The sequence below is a fragment of the Triticum urartu genome, chromosome 7, assembly GCF_003073215.2.
Source record: "Triticum urartu cultivar G1812 chromosome 7, Tu2.1, whole genome shotgun sequence".
NCBI classification, from domain to species: Eukaryota; Viridiplantae; Streptophyta; class Magnoliopsida; order Poales; family Poaceae; genus Triticum; species Triticum urartu.
In genome coordinates this window covers 486,684,261-486,701,560 of record NC_053028.1, presented here as the reverse complement: position 1 = coordinate 486,701,560, position 17,300 = coordinate 486,684,261, and positions in this window count along the sequence as shown.

Genomic DNA, 17,300 nt, shown 5'->3' with positions numbered 1-17,300 from the left:
GATGTTTCAATTCGGTGTACATTGTAAGATTTGAACTGAGGACCATGCATATGGGTAATTATTTCGAATTCGTTCGATACTAGGTTTGGAAAAGTTGACATTGACTCGGTTGTTGTGCTATTTTTGTAGGTCATATGTTTGAATCCATCCAAAAGATTTCTCACTACCATGGTGTTCATCATATACATATGAATTTGTATTAAAAAGTAGCATGGATACAGTGAAATGCGAAATCCACGTTAGAATTGGAGATCGCTTTGTGACACACACTCTAATTCAAATAACTAATTATGTGACACAAACTCTAATCCATGTTAGCATGCATACCGTGGATACTGTTTCATTTTTTTCAAATAACTCCTCATTAATTAATTTATAGTATCTCGTTTTGAATGACTAATTATTTGCAAGGAAAACACAGGCGTGGTAATACATACAGATTCATTTGCAAATGAAAGAAGATTTGTTTGCATTCTCAAATCTCCTCTCAAATGTAGGCGCACCAGGCAGACCAGGGTCGTGTCGTGGTGGTCGCGTGTGTCGTACGGACGCTTAGCACCCAGCCGTCTCCCACCGCCCCCTTCCGTGCCCAGATTGCTCAAATCCCCAATTCACCGCCAACCCAAGCAAAGTTCGAATCTCCCCTCGTCTCGTCTCTTTCCCGACATCTGTGCCGGACGACGATGACGAAGACGACGGTCGCGCTTCACCACCGCACAGGAGCTACCTCATCTACGCCCTCGTCCACCGCACCAGGTGGTCCACCGACAATGTCGGCCGCCGCATCCGACATGCCTCACAGACACCGACTTCCACCACATCAGGTGCGCTTCACCGACGCCGTCTCCCACCTCACCGGGGCTACTTCACTGAGCACATCGTCGCAACACCGCCCCTCGAGGTCATTGGGGCTTCACCAACGGTCTCGTCCACCGCATCGTAGCGCTCCGCTGCCACACAAGATTTGCATCCGAGCGCGGCCAGCCAACGCCAGCGCATCACCCTCAACGGCTCTGAAGTGACCCACACTCTAGCTAGGCGAGCATGCCCAAACGCTAGTCCGAACTAGGTATCCACACATCACTCCCTTGTGCACTGTTCCGATAATGTTTGGATATCCTTTCACTGCTCTCTTAGCTTACACGCCTATGCAACTTTGACTTTAACTATTATTTCTTCTGGAGATATCATCTGAAACAAGCAAAACCATTTTTTAGCGAAGCATGATGGCGCTATGGGATCTGGTACACATCCTGCACACCCATATAACCTTGTAAGTATCTGTCCTCCGGTACAACAGCAAAGTTGATTCCTCTTATTTGATCAACCATTCACCATGTCAAAAATGTAGAGGGGGTGCAAGGAGCACAAGGCTTGCACATCCAAGCAAGTGGTAACATGGACTTGTACATGGAACATCCCAAGTGCAAGCAGAGCTACAGTGAGCATGTACAACAAGCTAGCGTAAGTCCCTGCATTTCATTTAATTCATATAGGCATGCATGTATGATTTGTGTGTAGTGGCGGATCCACGAATTCAAGTTACCAGGGGCAAACCTTTAACTTAAAAAATACGAAGGCAGTTGCACTCTGGAAATCAACATAACTTGAGAAATGTGAAGCTACATGCACTTTGAAAACCAGCTAATGATCCAAAGTAGTTCAGATTATAAAACACTAAATGATGCAAGCACCAAAAAATGCAACATGGTGTACAAGGACTAGTAACATGGTCTGTACCTTCTTGAATTATTCGTTCTCTGGCTAAAAATATCAAAGTGTAACTGCACCTATAACCAGTGCGTAAACTGCATATCAATGCAGTGTGGGAACAACATGAGCTTGTATGTTTGCACCGGAAACTTGATTAGATACATCAGATTCAGTCAGTTTAGTATTGATTGGGGGAGTTATAAAATTAGCAAAAATTGGTTTCATTTTCTCATAGATTCCCTACATACAAGCAGTTTTACAACACTGTCAGCTTTAACTATTGGCCAGAAATTAAACAGTTGAATTAGATATAATCAGGGATGTGATGTACCTGCTCGTTGCGCATGCTACTCTTGCAAGCTGCGACTATCCATTTGCGCAAGCTTGATGCCATGCCCGTGGTGCCGCCGCTACCTCCCATGCAGGCTACACCCAGGGTTGGATCTTCATATTCTTCTCCTTCCGTTCGGCTGAAGCCCTGTGACCGCCCTCCAATGAGGGTACGAGGAAGTGCTGTGTCGGTCTATCCAGTGGCGGCTATGTTAGGAGCGAACCAGACTGGAGGCTGGAGTGAACGAATTGGGATTTTTCCTGCCGTTGATCGATATGGATGGCGCTCATTTGGGCCGCGAGCCTGCTATAGGGCCTGCCTTGCACTTACATTATTGGCCCATCCAAATTGAAACATTTTTCTTCATTTTTTACATTGCCTGCTTATGCGTTGGGCCGAACAAAACTACCCTGGGCCAACCTGGACGACTCAAACTAGGTGCACACTTTCCATCCACCCGAGGCGGCCGCCCATACCAGCCCCTATGGTGGCGTCGCCCCTTGTTGTGTGTATGATTGGGGTAGTGAAAAATATTCCAGTGGCGCTTTTGATTTACCCACAGAATGGTTGAATTGCTTGTTTCTATGAACTGAGTTCGCCAATAATGTGAAGGATGCCAGTCTTTTCATCATATTGTAGATTGCTTAGATCTTGATATGCTAAATGTAATCGCATGAAATATATAGTAAAGGCCAATGTGATGTGTGTGGCTACAACTAGTCCGACTACACGTCCTCATATAACATACCAGGGATGCACCATCTTACCAGATTAACCATTTGACTTACCAATGCAGTGTGGGAAGAAATAAGTATTGGGACCACGTATCCAAGAAATTGATGCCGTGGACTTCTTCGTAGAACCTTCTAAGAGAAAAAGAAGTTGCAGTGTGCCTGACAAAGAATTAGCATAAGTTAAGTTATCGGCTTCTTGGAATTTAGTTAGCCACTTATTGCAAAATTGTTCAATTACGTTGCTTGGCTTAATTTAGTTTGCTACTGATTACATAATGCCATAACCTGTTAATCCTATTATAGAATGCGCCTATCTATGTGTTTGATACTTACTGTTAAGAATTACTTGTTTGCCTGAACTTAAATAGCTACTTAAGCACATAGATAGCTGGTCATATGTACTTCTAGGGTGCAGCAGAATTCACGTGTAATTTATGTTCTGATACCCTGTTTGTTTAAATGGTTTGCTGTTATCACTTGTGGCACTAGTAATGTTTGCATGTTCATACATAGACAACTGTCATGTTTATATGAGGGACACCATCTTTTTAACTTATATATGTGTTCGAATCATTTTGCTTACATCAAAGAAATTTACAGATGTCTGTGTTGCTGGTAAACGGTACCGACTTGTTACTTTAATACGTTGCCAAGAACTTGTTAGTTTTACTAGTTCATGTGTAATTAAATACGTTGCCAAAACCGGTTAGTTTTACTAGTTTGATGTTAGTTTCTTAAGGCTCTTGCAAAACTTTATTTATTTATTGCTACCATTCAAGCTTGTAGGATCCAACTGAAACTCCGTTGGCACAACAGGTATGTTTTCAGAAACTTCCTTGTTTACCTGGTTTGCTGCTGTAACTTGTTGTTGTAATCATCTTACAACTTCAAGTTTTCAGGATCGAATCGGAAGTCCAATTGCACAGCAGGTACATTTTCAAAAACATATGTGTGCAACAGGTTTGCTGCTGTAATTTTTTGCTCTAATCAAGTTATTGACTACTCAACTTTTCAGGATCCAAGAGAAACTCCAATGCCACAACAGGTTCCTTTTGCAAAACTTGTTTGTTTAACTGCTTTGCTGCCGCAACCAGTTGCTCTAATCACGTTACATGCTACTCAACTTTTCAGGATCCAAGAGAAACTCCAATGTTTGTTCAACTGCTTTGCTACTGCAACAACTGGTTGCAATGATGTTAATAACTACTCTTCAGCATCCAATTGAAACTCTTTAATTCCTTGTTTGTTTAACTAGTTTGCTGTTATAACTCCTAGTTGAGATGTTTTGCTAACTTCAGCTTTTCAGAATCCAATCAGAACTTTAATGGCAAAACAGGTTAGCCCAAGATCAAAGAGCGAGGTCCCCATGGACGTTGTATCATCCCACAACAGTGGCACCGGCCCAATCATGCATCATGAATTGACAACTGCTGATGCTCTAGAGGCTAAACTAGTGGTAGAAAGAGATTCTGCTTCTGCACTAGAGATGAAGTTGACATGTTGAGGAAGCAAACAGCACAATCACAAGCAGTACTCAAGACAACCATTAAATATTTGGTGGATTTCAAAACGAAGCAAGCTGAGACTGACCGCCTTGTTAAGGTCCCGAATGAAAAAAGGAAATTAAATTCCCACTTGGTAAATCATAGGTGAAATGTTCTTTCCATCATTGAATAACCTTTGTGTTGTTTGTTCATGTAATCAATCAAACCATTTGTTTTAGAGATCATGTAATAATTGTTTTTTGTTTTTTGGTTTGTAATTTTATTTGAGCACAAGTCTGTATTAACTGATAAGACTCGAAGACATTTCATTTTGATTGGTGTGCCAGATCTACAAATATGCCAATCGGGCTGAATGTGCGTTCAACAATAATAGTAGTATAGATGGACCACAAGTGGCACGCATCGGAAAGGGCCAATATGCTGTAGTAGCTTTGCTAAAAAAAAGGATGCTGTTCTAGCAAAAAAAATTACAGCGGCCTGGCTTATGTATGTTAGTTGATATTATTGATCCATATACTCTATAAGTGTTTATATGTCTGTTATTTATGTACATTCTTGGTTGATTAACTCGGTATTTGAATCTTGATACATCACTTGTGTACATATCTAAATGGGAGTACACATTATGCTGCATGTGACATTTGAGTTGGACATAAAGTGTTCCAAATATTCGAATTCACCTTAAACTGGATTCTAGCTTCTGAATTTGAGTATCGGCATTTGTAAATCATATTCATATATGACAGTGGAATACATCTTTGTCATTCTTTTGAAGATATAAAAAAACACATAAAATGATTTATAAATATTCGTATAGGAATACAAAATGGATTCGAATTTAGTTACCAGGGTAAACGTGGATGCTTATTGTCCCAAAATTCGAAAGAAGCGGCAAAATGTCCACTCCAATGTCGGCTGCCCGCAACCAAGTGTTTGGGAGATGGAAATTACTGTCTACCCATTACACGGACAATCCATCGGCCCGATTTCCACTTCTTTCAATAGGGGTAGGTTAGTAACTTCAATTAGACATGACACGACCGCCTCTGAGCCCATTCCGACATGGTGGGTGCCAAACATGGGTGGCAAAACACATTTGATTCAAGCTCGTTCGAAAGACCTCTGTTTCTCCCTCCATTTCCCCATTCATACACGGTGGGAAGAAAAACAAACTCGACTCGGCTGAAATCGATGTAGGCAAATATTTTCAATAGGGGCAGGTTTGTAACTTCACTCAGACGTGACACAACCGCCATACATGTCAGCCCCGTTCATACACTGTGGGCGCCAACCATGGGCGCCAAAACACCCTCTTCTCGCCCGAAATCACTCTGGGAAAATATTGGCGAGATGCGAGATTACCGTCCTATCCCTAACCGACGAGACGTCCAAATTTTAAACGGGACCTAAGTTTGTAACTTTCCCATATTTCAAACAAGCGTGTCCCAAAAACATGGTTCCTCGGACCTCTCCCTCCATTTCCCCATTCATACACCGTCCGCGCTAGAACACCATCCCCACACCAGCCTCCTCTATCTGCCCCGCATCCATCACCGTCATCCTCCAACCCATCCATCGCCACCGTCCTCCACCATGCCGGAGCGCCTACCAAGACCGTGTCGTCCACTGCTAGAGATGGACGTTTCTCATCCATGGAGACGGACCAAGAGCCTTGCATCGCGTCCTATTGCTTCATCGGCATCGTCGTCCGATGCACCTGTCTACCGTTGCATATCTACTTCAACGCCATCGACAACCATCGCACCCCCGATGCCTACACGGCGCCACAAGACAGGTGGTACTTCATATCTCCTCAACCTTTTGATCTCAACCAGAAAAAAGATCATAACTTGGTTACTCTACTTTCTTTTCAGCTCTTAGAATTTAGTTCTTAGTTCGAAGAAAACAATGGATGCTAAATATCATTTCTCTAGTTTGCAGCTTTAAATCTGCCATGGCACAGTCATAATACGGTTTAATTGATCATTCTTAGGGTTTAATTGATCATGTTGGTTCCGTGGTGGTTTCTTTAATAGAAATTGGAGGGGAAACCCTCTTTTGCTCAAAAAATTCTTAGGGTTTGCCCCTTTTATGATCACCATACAATCAGAATACGTGCTTCATGTCATAATAGCACTGCTCCACCCATCAAGCTAAACAAGCTTAGTTGTTCAAATATGAATCTGATATTACTAAAATAGAGTCGTTTAATTGGTCAAATGCATGTTCGCCGCTCGGGTGTGTATCTCTAGAGGGTGGCCACGGTGGGCCAGCCCACCCTGGGATTTTGGATTGTCCCAGGCCCCGATTCCCCTCTGTTCTGCTGCGCGCTTCCGATCTCTACTGGCCCCCAGCTGCCTGCCTCGCTAGTGACTTGCCATCCCCGCACGGCATGACTCTAGGAGGAGACGCCGGACTAGCAGGAGGTCAGGAGCCGCTCGGCCTACAGCATCACCGCTGCCCTGGCGCACCGCCGTGCCTACCTTCCCAGTCCGTTCATGGATCAGGTGTGCAGCACCCACTAAGACAACCCGATTTATCCTGAGATACGTCCTCAACACTCAGCACTTCAGCAGCCACTCCTCATCACCCATTTTATAATTGATTCATTACTCATTAGGCAGGACTGTCATTAGAGTTTGTTGTGTGCTGAGTGCTACCTACACTTAATGGTTCAGATGTATTTTAGTAATCTTTAGTACCTGTAAAGTTCACAGGGTTTCAAAATTCTGGCCCTAGGAACAGACACTAGTCATTTTGGATTGTTGGTCGTAGTGACATTGACCCAGATTACTACTGCAGGCCAGGTTTGTTGACAATTATACTTGTCTTTCTTACTCATTCGATATGATATCTAACTATTCACATCGAATAGTTGCAAACTGTAAGTGCTAAGACAAACTTCTTGATTCATATTTTGGACGGTCTCTTACTGCTGTTACAATTCTGCATACTTGTCCTAGTGAGCTCACAAGTAAATGATTGATTCACTACATCTATGCTTTCCTTCTCATATTTCTTTTCAATATTCTTTTAGGGTGGAGCACCCTGTTTCAAAATACTGGAACCGTAGACATGAGTGAATAGTATTTCTCTGGTGATCTCTTCCATCATGTGTGGGCAACAAACACTACATTGTATAGAAAGAAAGTTTCATTTCCAGCTTTTACATAGACTACGATCTTTTACATGGAATACAATCTGTCTACTTGCTTTGTGTCACACTACCAACACTCCACCCTTGACGCTAAACATTATGCCACCCATAATTCCTTGGTTTATTTGTTCAAATACGAATTTGATATGATTCTAATGTTCCTACTTCAGTTTTGAAATGTGTGTCTACCTTTTATAGAGACATAAGGGGTTTGTATTTATGGGTGTGGTCTGGTCAGCACGGTTGGGGTGTGAACTTTGCATATGCAGGGGTTTATAGGGAGACACTCTTTGAGTTGAATCCGCAATGCATTCCATAGATAATCTTACTACTTTTTATGTTTTCATGAATCTCAGATTCTGAACAACATCACAATGATTATGAGCTTGCGCGCATGAAAAGAATAAAGCAGAATAATGCCATGGCTGTCAAACTTGGCATTAAGGGACTGAAATCAAGTCTGCATGCAATGCAATGCAAACGCTCTCCACCTATAGATTCATGCTCAGAATATGATCCTAAGAGTGATTATGAGCTAGAGGGAGACCTAAGTCAATGTAGCTCCCTAGTGGAGGAGTCAGAGGCAGATGCCCTATCTTATTCACCCATCAAAGTGCTTGCTCTAACTTTCCACGGTTATATTGGTCGCACATATCTTGCAACTGATGCTTTGCATTGCTTCTACTTTGTTGCACTACCATTAGCTTAGTTTACACATCGTATATGTGAATACGCCCTGCCTATCCATTTTTAGTACATATTCCATCTGTCATCATACCATATTTATCCATTCAAATGTTGTTCTTGTGTATCAGACGTTCAAAAGGAAGAGGGCGATTGTGTAACATCCCAAATTTTCAATTTGGAATGTTATACATTAGATCATCATTGCATAGCATATTTTATTGCTTTTGGTGGATCCTAGAAATTCTACGCAACTCAAGGACCCTTAGAGAGAGTTGAGGATTTCGTTATTTTCATATTTGAGTTTTCTCAAATTTTGAAAATAGGATCATTTGATTTTATTTATTTTATCTTCAATTATTTCTATTATCAAAATATGAGAGAGGGAATAAAATGACTTTCCCAAAAATAAAGAAATATTGAGGATTTAATAAAAAAATCAAATAAGTTTTTATTTTGGTTTTATTTGCTATTTTATTTGAATTTAGGAAAAGTTAAACGTTTTCAAAACTGCATTTTAGGGCCAAAAAATGTTCATCCTGTTCTTAATATTTTATTTAGACGAAGAAAATTTGTTTTGGCATTTTTAGATTTTTATTTATTTTTCTAGATTTTTTTAGGCACAACGAAATTGTTTAAAACAAGAGAGACCCGCGCCCGACTGGGCCAAGGGCCTAGCCGAGCCAGGCCGGCCCAGCCGCCGCCGCCTTCCCCGCCGAACTCGGGAGGAGTCCGAGCCAGAGCCGCCTCGCCGCCACCGACCCCCTCCCCAAGTCAACCCCCCCTCCTTTAAATAGCCACCCCGGGGCCCCCCTTGAGCCGCCGCCGCACGCCGCCGCCGCCCCGCATAGCCGCCGACCCGCCGAAGCCCCGCTGGACCGAGCCGAGGTGGCCGCCCGCCGCCCGGATTTCTGAGAAAAACCGGTCCATTTTTTTAGAAAACCGTAGTTTTCGTTTTTTAAAATAAATAGATCGTTTTTTCGGTTTTTTTATTTAGCAAGCGCCCGCTCGTCCGTTCGTTTTAACGAACGCGTTTTCGTTTAGTTTCTGTTAACGAACGTTCGTTCGTTAACCTGTTCATCGTTTTTCTTTTTCTCGGATTAAATCCGCGGTTTTTCCGATCGCGATCTCTGATCCGATGTTCGTTCAAGTTTAACTTTTCGCTCGTTTATCGGAATCAGGCGATTCAAGCGCCTGGAGTTTCGTCTCGAAACCCTCTTTCCGTTTAACCAACTCAAACAAGTTTTTGCCACAGTAAAAATTGCCCTAGATCCAGAATAGTAAACAAAGCTTGTTTCTTTTGCCGTTTGCCTTTCGTTGCTTCGTTCGTTTTGGTTCTTTTTGTCAACCGGAGTTCTTAAGTTGAACTTTCTGGTTAGATCTTTAGTTTGAGTTTCACATGTGCATTAGTTGAGTACTTATTGTATGCTTGTTTGTTTGCGATAGAGTACCCGGAGTGCGCCGCTTGCTACTTCGAATCCCTAGGTTTCACGGATCATCAGCAAGGCAAGTAACACTTTGATCATACCTCCTACTACCTAGTTTTATTGCATTAGACCAATACTCACACATTGCATGATTAGGATCTAATTAAATTGTGGGTTTGGGAAGTAGTTGAGGTAGAACCTATTACCTGTTTATTATCAAACCTTTGGGAGTTACTCTTACATTTGCTTATTATGCCATGCTATGCTAGTAGACGTGGATTGGGTGAGTGTATCCATGACAAATGTGAGATTGTTAATTAATGGTTTATTTAAGGTGGCAACCTAAACACACATCTGGGTGGATTGAGGCACCTGGGTTTTCCAGCGATTGCCTATTTTCTTTTGGACCGCCACCCAGGCTCAAAGGGATCATGAGATTATTCATGCTAGAAACTTCTGTGTGCAGCCACAAGCTACTACGGGCTCTAGCATAGTTGACTAAGTTGTGCGAACTCTTACAGTGGTAGGCTAGCAGATGTAGGGGATGTAGGTTGGTACGGTCTACCCGTTCGTAAGGTGCTAGCGCTTTTGAAAGACTATGTCCCGGTCATCCGTTTCTAAAACACCATGTAGTGCGAGAAGTCCAGCGGAGGAGATCGGGTCTTGTGGGGAAAAGTGTGCAAACCTCTGCAGAGTGTATAAACTAATCATGGTTAGCCGTGTCCCCGGTTATGGACATCTTGAGTATCCAGTACCTGGATTATCATGTGAATCTCATCATGTTACTCTAATTAATTTTTGTTGGGTTTTTAATGATGAGGCTTAATTGGGATTGAGAATGCTGTCAACCATTCTCAATGTTTAACAACTACCATGATAGTTAAACAAAATTTATTCCTTTGCAGTAGGGAAAAATTGGCTTTACGCAAAAACTGTAACCATAGAGCTTTCCACCAACCAAATATGCATATAGAACAGCTTATTTCATTCCATCATTCTCTATGTGTTACATTGCCAGCATATTCCATATGCTGACCCATTTCGGGCTGCAACGTTAATGTTGCAGACTTTTCAGACGATGATTAAGGTGCCTTTAGGTCGTGGTTCTATACTCAGTGATGCCGTTGGAGTTGATGGACCCACTTATCTTCCAAGCCTTCCGCTGTTATCGTTATTAGATGGCCTTAAGCCATATTTATTGTAATAAGTTCTCTTTTGAGACACTCGATGTAATAAGTGTGTGATTGCTACTCTATTATAAATCCTTAAAGTACTGTGTGGTGTCAGCATTACTGATCCAGGGATGACACCGGAGCACAGAGATTGGACCGTTTGAGGTCTGGTCGCTATAAGATGGTATCAGAGCACACATTGACTGTAGGACACGACCACTAAGCTAAAGCCCTAGATCACGACTTACTCTTCTCATTATGAACTCTCATCTTTTCTACTCTTTTTGGATGGCGGATGCAAGGAACAAGTTCACGCAATCGGATGAAGATACACCCTTCGGACGTCACTTGAAGGAAGTCACTAGACACCTGAACATTGGAGTACCAAGCTTCACCGGAACCTAGAACGCCACACTACCTGAAGAAGAGCGCTGGATGATTCAAGTTCAAGTTCCAGGAAGGACGTTCATGCCAGTCACTGAGCCCATAGAGTTTTCTTTTGATGCACCAACATGGAGTCTAGGAAAGAGCATGGCAGCTCACATCGCCATGGGACGTATTGGAGAAGTTTACCGCAATGATCTCAAGGATACTATCTACCAGATTTGTGGCGCGGAGATGAGAACTGGGAGATGATCAGCACCAAGAAGGATAGATCAATTGCAGCTTTTATCCAGGAGTTAACCTAGCACATTCAACGTCAGGAGAACCATATGTGCGCAGACATGATAGATCTGAAGAAGGTGAGGACAAGAATCAAGGAACTAGAGGAAGAACTTAAGGCTACACGTGAAGATTATGAAGAGGAAACCGAAGTATTAGTGGAAAAGAATGACGATCTGATCAAGAAGATTGGAATATTCATGGGAGACCCTACACCAGTAGAAGAAGACGAAGAACCCAAGGAGATTTGCCGGGAGGACTACATCATCATCGATGACACCGACTCGGATCCAGATGATAGCGATGATGACTATGTTGATGAAGCTGGAGCAGATATCATGGAGTCTGCAACCGAAGAATATTTCTAGTAGACCACCCCATCAGTAGTAGTAGTCCACCATGTAAATATAGTAGTTCGAGCACTTTTGCAATAGTTAGATCGATTGTAAGCCCTTGTTCGATTGATTGAATGAAGTGAATTGTTTGCTTTTGCCTCATGTGCATATGGGTAGTGTTTTCTCTCTAGACCCCTCTCTATTCTTAAATCTCATCTTTTCTAAAACCTCAGATGCCTCCGAGACGTGACCCCGGATTTACCTTCCCACCGGAGCTCACCCAGTTGATCCAGCAGCAGAACACATTGATGCAGTTGCTAGTCTAGAATTAGAATCAGGGGAACAACAACAACAACCCACCACTACCACCACCTGTTGATCACCTAGCTCGTTTTCTTAGACTGAATCCACTGGTGTTTTCCAGTAGCACCGAGCCGATAGTAGCAGATGATTGGCTCTGCAAGACAGCAAGAGAGTTGACCATGGCAGGATGCACAGATGCGGAAAAGGTGAAGTTTGCCGCACACCAGCTGGAAGGACCCGCAGCATCATGGTGGGAGAATTTCACAGCCACTTTCCCTGTCGATGCTGTCATGTGGGACCAGTTTCAGCAGGCTTTTCGTACTGCCCATGTTTCAGCTAGAGCTATGTCCATGAAGAAGCGAGAGTTCCGCAACTTGCGCCAAGGAGGACGGACAGTTGTCCAGTATGTGGAGGACTTTAGTAAGCTAGCACGTTATGCCCCAGATGACGTCGCTACGGATGCAGCTAAGCAGGAGAAGCTTCTGGAAGGATTGAATGATGAGTTGAGCATGCAGTTGATGGTAGCAACCTTCAACAACTACCAGGAGTTGGTAGATCGTGCTCTCATGATTGAAGGGAAGCAGCAGCAAATTGAGAACCGCAAGAGGAAGTATGGACAAGGGAAGTACAATTCTGGAGCTCAGCAGAAGCCACGTTTTACCCCTAGACCGGGAGGACATTTCCAGCATACCCATGGAGGAGGTAGCTCGCACAATCACAATGGCCCCAAGAATGGTAATGGGAATGGAGGAGGCAACGGCCAGAACCGCACCAACCCATTAACCCCAGCCAAGAAAGACCTGAGCCAAGTCACTTGCTTTAACTGCCAGAAGACCGGACATTATGCCAACGAATGTCCTGAATCCCAGAATGGAAATGGCAATGGAAGCTCTGGGAAGAAGTCGAACCCTTTCAGCAGGGGACAGGTGAACCACGTTAACGTGGAGGAGGTTGAAGAGCAGCCGGATGCAGTAATCGGTAAGTTTTTGGTTAAGTCATTTACTGCACTCGTTCTTTTTGATACTAGTGTATCGCATTCATACATATCAAGGGATTTGTGGATAAGTATAAACTGCCAACCCAAGCCCTTAGGTCACCCATGTTAGTAACCTCGCCTGGAGCTGAGTATATGGCTAGACTATGGTGTGATCGGTTACCATTAAGGATTGGTAACTACGTATTTCCCTCAGACCTAATAGTGTTGGAATCTCAAGGATTGGATGTGATATTAGGCATGGATTGGTTGTCAAAGTATGGAGGGAATATTGAATGTGCCAGAAAGTCAATTTTTCTCACCACCCCAGAAGGAAGAAGGATCAAGTATATATCACGGCATGTGCCAAAGAGGACTCAAGTAAATTGTTTAACAGGAGTTGTGCAGGAGGAAGTACCAATAGTGAAGGATTTCCCTGATGTATTTCCAGAGGAGTTGCCAGGCATGCCACCGGATAGAGATATTGAGTTTTTGATTCAGCTTTTGCCAGGCACAGGGCCAATATCAAAGAGACCATATAGGATGCCCGCAAAGGATTTGGTGGAGATTAAGAAGCAGATTAAGGAGTTACTGGATAAAGGTTATATTCGCCCAAGTTCTTTGCCTTGGGGATCGCCAGTACTTCTAGTGGAAAAGAAGGATGGATCATTAAGGATGGTTGTTGATTATCGAGGATTGAATGAAGTAACCATCAAGAACAAGTACCCACTACCGATGATCAATGATCTGTTTGATCGATTGCAAGGATCTAAGGTATTTTCCAAGATCGATTTGTGATCAGGATACCACCAGTTGAAGATTCGAGAACATGATATACCTAAGATGGCTTTTACCACCAGGTATGGGCTGTACGAGTATACCGTTATGTCATTTGGTCTGACTAACACACCTGCATATTTCATGAACATGATGAACAAGGTGTTTATGGAGTTTCTGGATAAGTTCGTTGTAGTGTTCATTGATGATATCCTGGTTTACTCAAAGAATGAAGAGGGGCATAAGGAGCATTTGCGTTTGGTACTTGGAAAGCTCAGAGAACATCAATTATATGCCAAGTTTAGCGAATGTGAGTTTTGGTTGAAGGAAGTTGGATTTCTCGGACACGTTATATCGGGAGAAGGTATAGCAGTAGATCCCACTAAATTTGATACCGTCACCAATTGGGAAGCCCCAACAACAGTTGGAGAGATCCGGAGTTTTCTTGGACTCACAGGATACTACCGGAGATTCATTGAGAATTCTCAAAGATTGCGAAGCCTATGACGGAGTTGTTGAAAAAGGATACCAAGTTCATATGGACTGAGGAACGTGAGGCCAGTTTCCAGGAGTTGAAGAAACGGTTGGTTAAATCACCTGTGTTGATTTTGCCAGATCAGACCAAGGATTATGAGGTGTATTGCGACGCTTCTCGTCGAGGACTTGGAGCAGTGCTTATGCAGGAAGGAAGAGTGTTTCCTATGCCTCACGACAGCTTAAGCCTCATGAGTTGAATTATGCTACGCATGATTTGGAGTTAGCAGCAGTAGTGCATGCATTGAAAACTTGGAGACATTTTCTCATTGGAAACCATTGTGAGGTGTACACGGATCACAAGAGTTTGAAGTATATTTTCACGCAGAAAGAGTTGAATCTCAGGCAAAGAAGATGGTTGGAACTCATCAAGGATTATGATATGAGATTACATTATCACCCCGGAAAGGCTAATGTAGTAGCTCACGCGTTGAGCCGTAAAAGCCATGTCAACACCTTAATGACGGGAGATTTACCAAGGGAGTTAGCTGAAAATCTTCATGAGCTACGTTTGGAGATAGTTCCGAGAGGCTGTGTAGCAGCATTGGAGATTCAGTCTACCTTGACGGATAAGATCAGAGAAGCTCAAAGGACTGGCAAGGATATTGCCTCTATTAAGGAGAAAATGAGCAAAGGAAAAGCTAAGGGATTTCGTGGGGATGAGCATGATACTCTATGGCTTGAAGACCGTGTTTATGTGCCTAATGATTCGGAGATTAGGAAGTTAATTCTGTAAGAGGCACATGATTCACCATATTCGATTCACCCAGGAAATACCAAGATGTATTTGGATTTGAATGATACTTTCCGGTGGACCGGAATGAAGAAGGATATTGCAGAGTATGTAGCAGTTTGTGATGTATGTCAGAGAGTAAAGGCAGAGCATCAGAAGCCAGCAGGATTGCTACAGCTATTGCCGATACCCGAATGGAAGTGGGATAAGTTAGGCATGCATTTTATTATGGGTACCCAGAACTCATTCAGGCTATGACTCAATATGGGTTGTAGTCGATCGTTTGACAAAAGGTAGCCCATTTCATTCCAGTGAAAACTACCTATACCAGTGCAAAGTTGGCATAAATATACATGACCAGGATTGTATGTCTGCATGGAGTTCCAAAGAGAATTGTATCAGATAGAGGAACCCAATTTACCTCAAAGTTCTGGAATCAGTTGCATGAAACTTTGGGTACCAGACTAGAGTTTAGTACAGCTTTCCATCCGCAGATAGATGGACAGACTGAGAGAGTCAATCAGATTTTGGAGGATATGTTAAGAGCTTGTGCGCTAGATTACGGATCTAGTTGGGACGAGAATTTGCCATATGCAGAGTTCTCTTACAACAACAGTTATCAATCCAGTTTGAAGATGGCCCCTTTCGAAGCCTTGTACAGAAGGAGGTGCGGGACCCCATTATCTTGGGATGAAGTTGGAGACCGTCAGTTGTTTGGACCGGATCTGATTAAGGAGTCTGAACAGAAAGTGAAATTGATTCGCGATAGGCTCAAGGTAGCCCAGTCTAGGCAGAAGAGCTACGCGGATTCAAAACGCAAGGAGATAGTTTACGAAGTCGGAGACCGAGTTTATCTTCGAGTATCACCACTTCGAGGAGTTAAGCGCTTTGGATTTAAGGGAAAATTAGCGCCACGTTTTGTAGGCCCATACCAAGTTATGGAGCGTATGGGAGAAGTAGCTTATAAGTTAGAATTGCTTAAAGGATTTTCAGGAGTTCACGACGTGTTCCACATTTCCCAGTTGAAGAAGTGCCACGTCGAGATGGCTGACATACCACTAAGGGATACAGTGCCGCTGGAAGCAATTTAGTTGGACAGTGATTTGACCTATGAGGAGAAACCGGTCAAGATTTTAGAATATGCCAGTCGAGTCACCCGGAGCAAGGTTATCAAGTTTTTCAAAGTTCAGTGGAGCCACCACACAGAGGATGAAGCCACCTGGGAGCGAGAGGAAGAATTGCTGAAGGACCACCCTCTCCTATTTTCTAGCCATCCCGAATCTCGAGGGCAAGATTCATCTTAAGGGGGGTAGGTTGTAACATCCCAAATTTTCAATTTGGAATGTTATACATTAGATCATCATTGCATAGCATATTTTATTGCTTTTGGTGGATCCTAGAAATTCTACGCAACTCAAGGACCCCCGGAGAGAGTTGAGGATTTCGTTATTTTCATATTTGAGTTTTCTCAAATTTTGAAAATAGGATCATTTGATTTTATTTATTTTATCATCAGTTATTTCTATTATCAAAATATGAGAGAGGGAATAAAATGACTTTCCCAAAAATAAAGAAATATTAAGGATTTAATAAAAAAATCAAATAAGTTTTTATTTTGATTTTATTTGCTATTTTATTTGAATTTAGGAAAAATTGCACGTTTTCAAAACTGCATTTTAGGGCCAAATAAATGTTCATCCTGTTCTAAATATTTTATTTAGACGAAGAAAATTTGTTTTGGCATTTTTAGATATTTATTTATTTTTCTAGATTTTTTTAGGCGCAGCAAAATTGTTTAAAAAAGAGACCCGCGCCCGACTGGGCCAAGGGCCTAGCCGAGCCAGGCCGGCCCAGCCGCCGCCGCCTTCCTCGCCGGACTCGGGAGGAGTCCGAGCCGGAGCCGCCTCATCGCCGCCGACCCCCTCCCCAAGTCAACCCCCCTCCTTTAAATAGCCACCTCGGGGCCCCCCCTGCAGCCGCCGCCGCACGCCGCCTGCCGCCGCCACGCGCCGCTGTTGCCGCCGCCCCGCTGCCCCGCATAGCCGCCGACCCGCTGGAGCCCCGCCGGACCGAGCCGAGGTAGCCGCCCGCCGCCCGGATTTCTGAGAAAAACCGATCCGTTTTTTTAGAAAACCCTAGTTTTCATTTTTTTTAAATAAATTGATCGGTTTTTTTCGGTTTATTTATTTAGCGAGCGCCCGCTCGTCCGTTCGTTTTAACGAACGCATTTTTTGTTTAGTTTCTGTTAACGAACGTTCG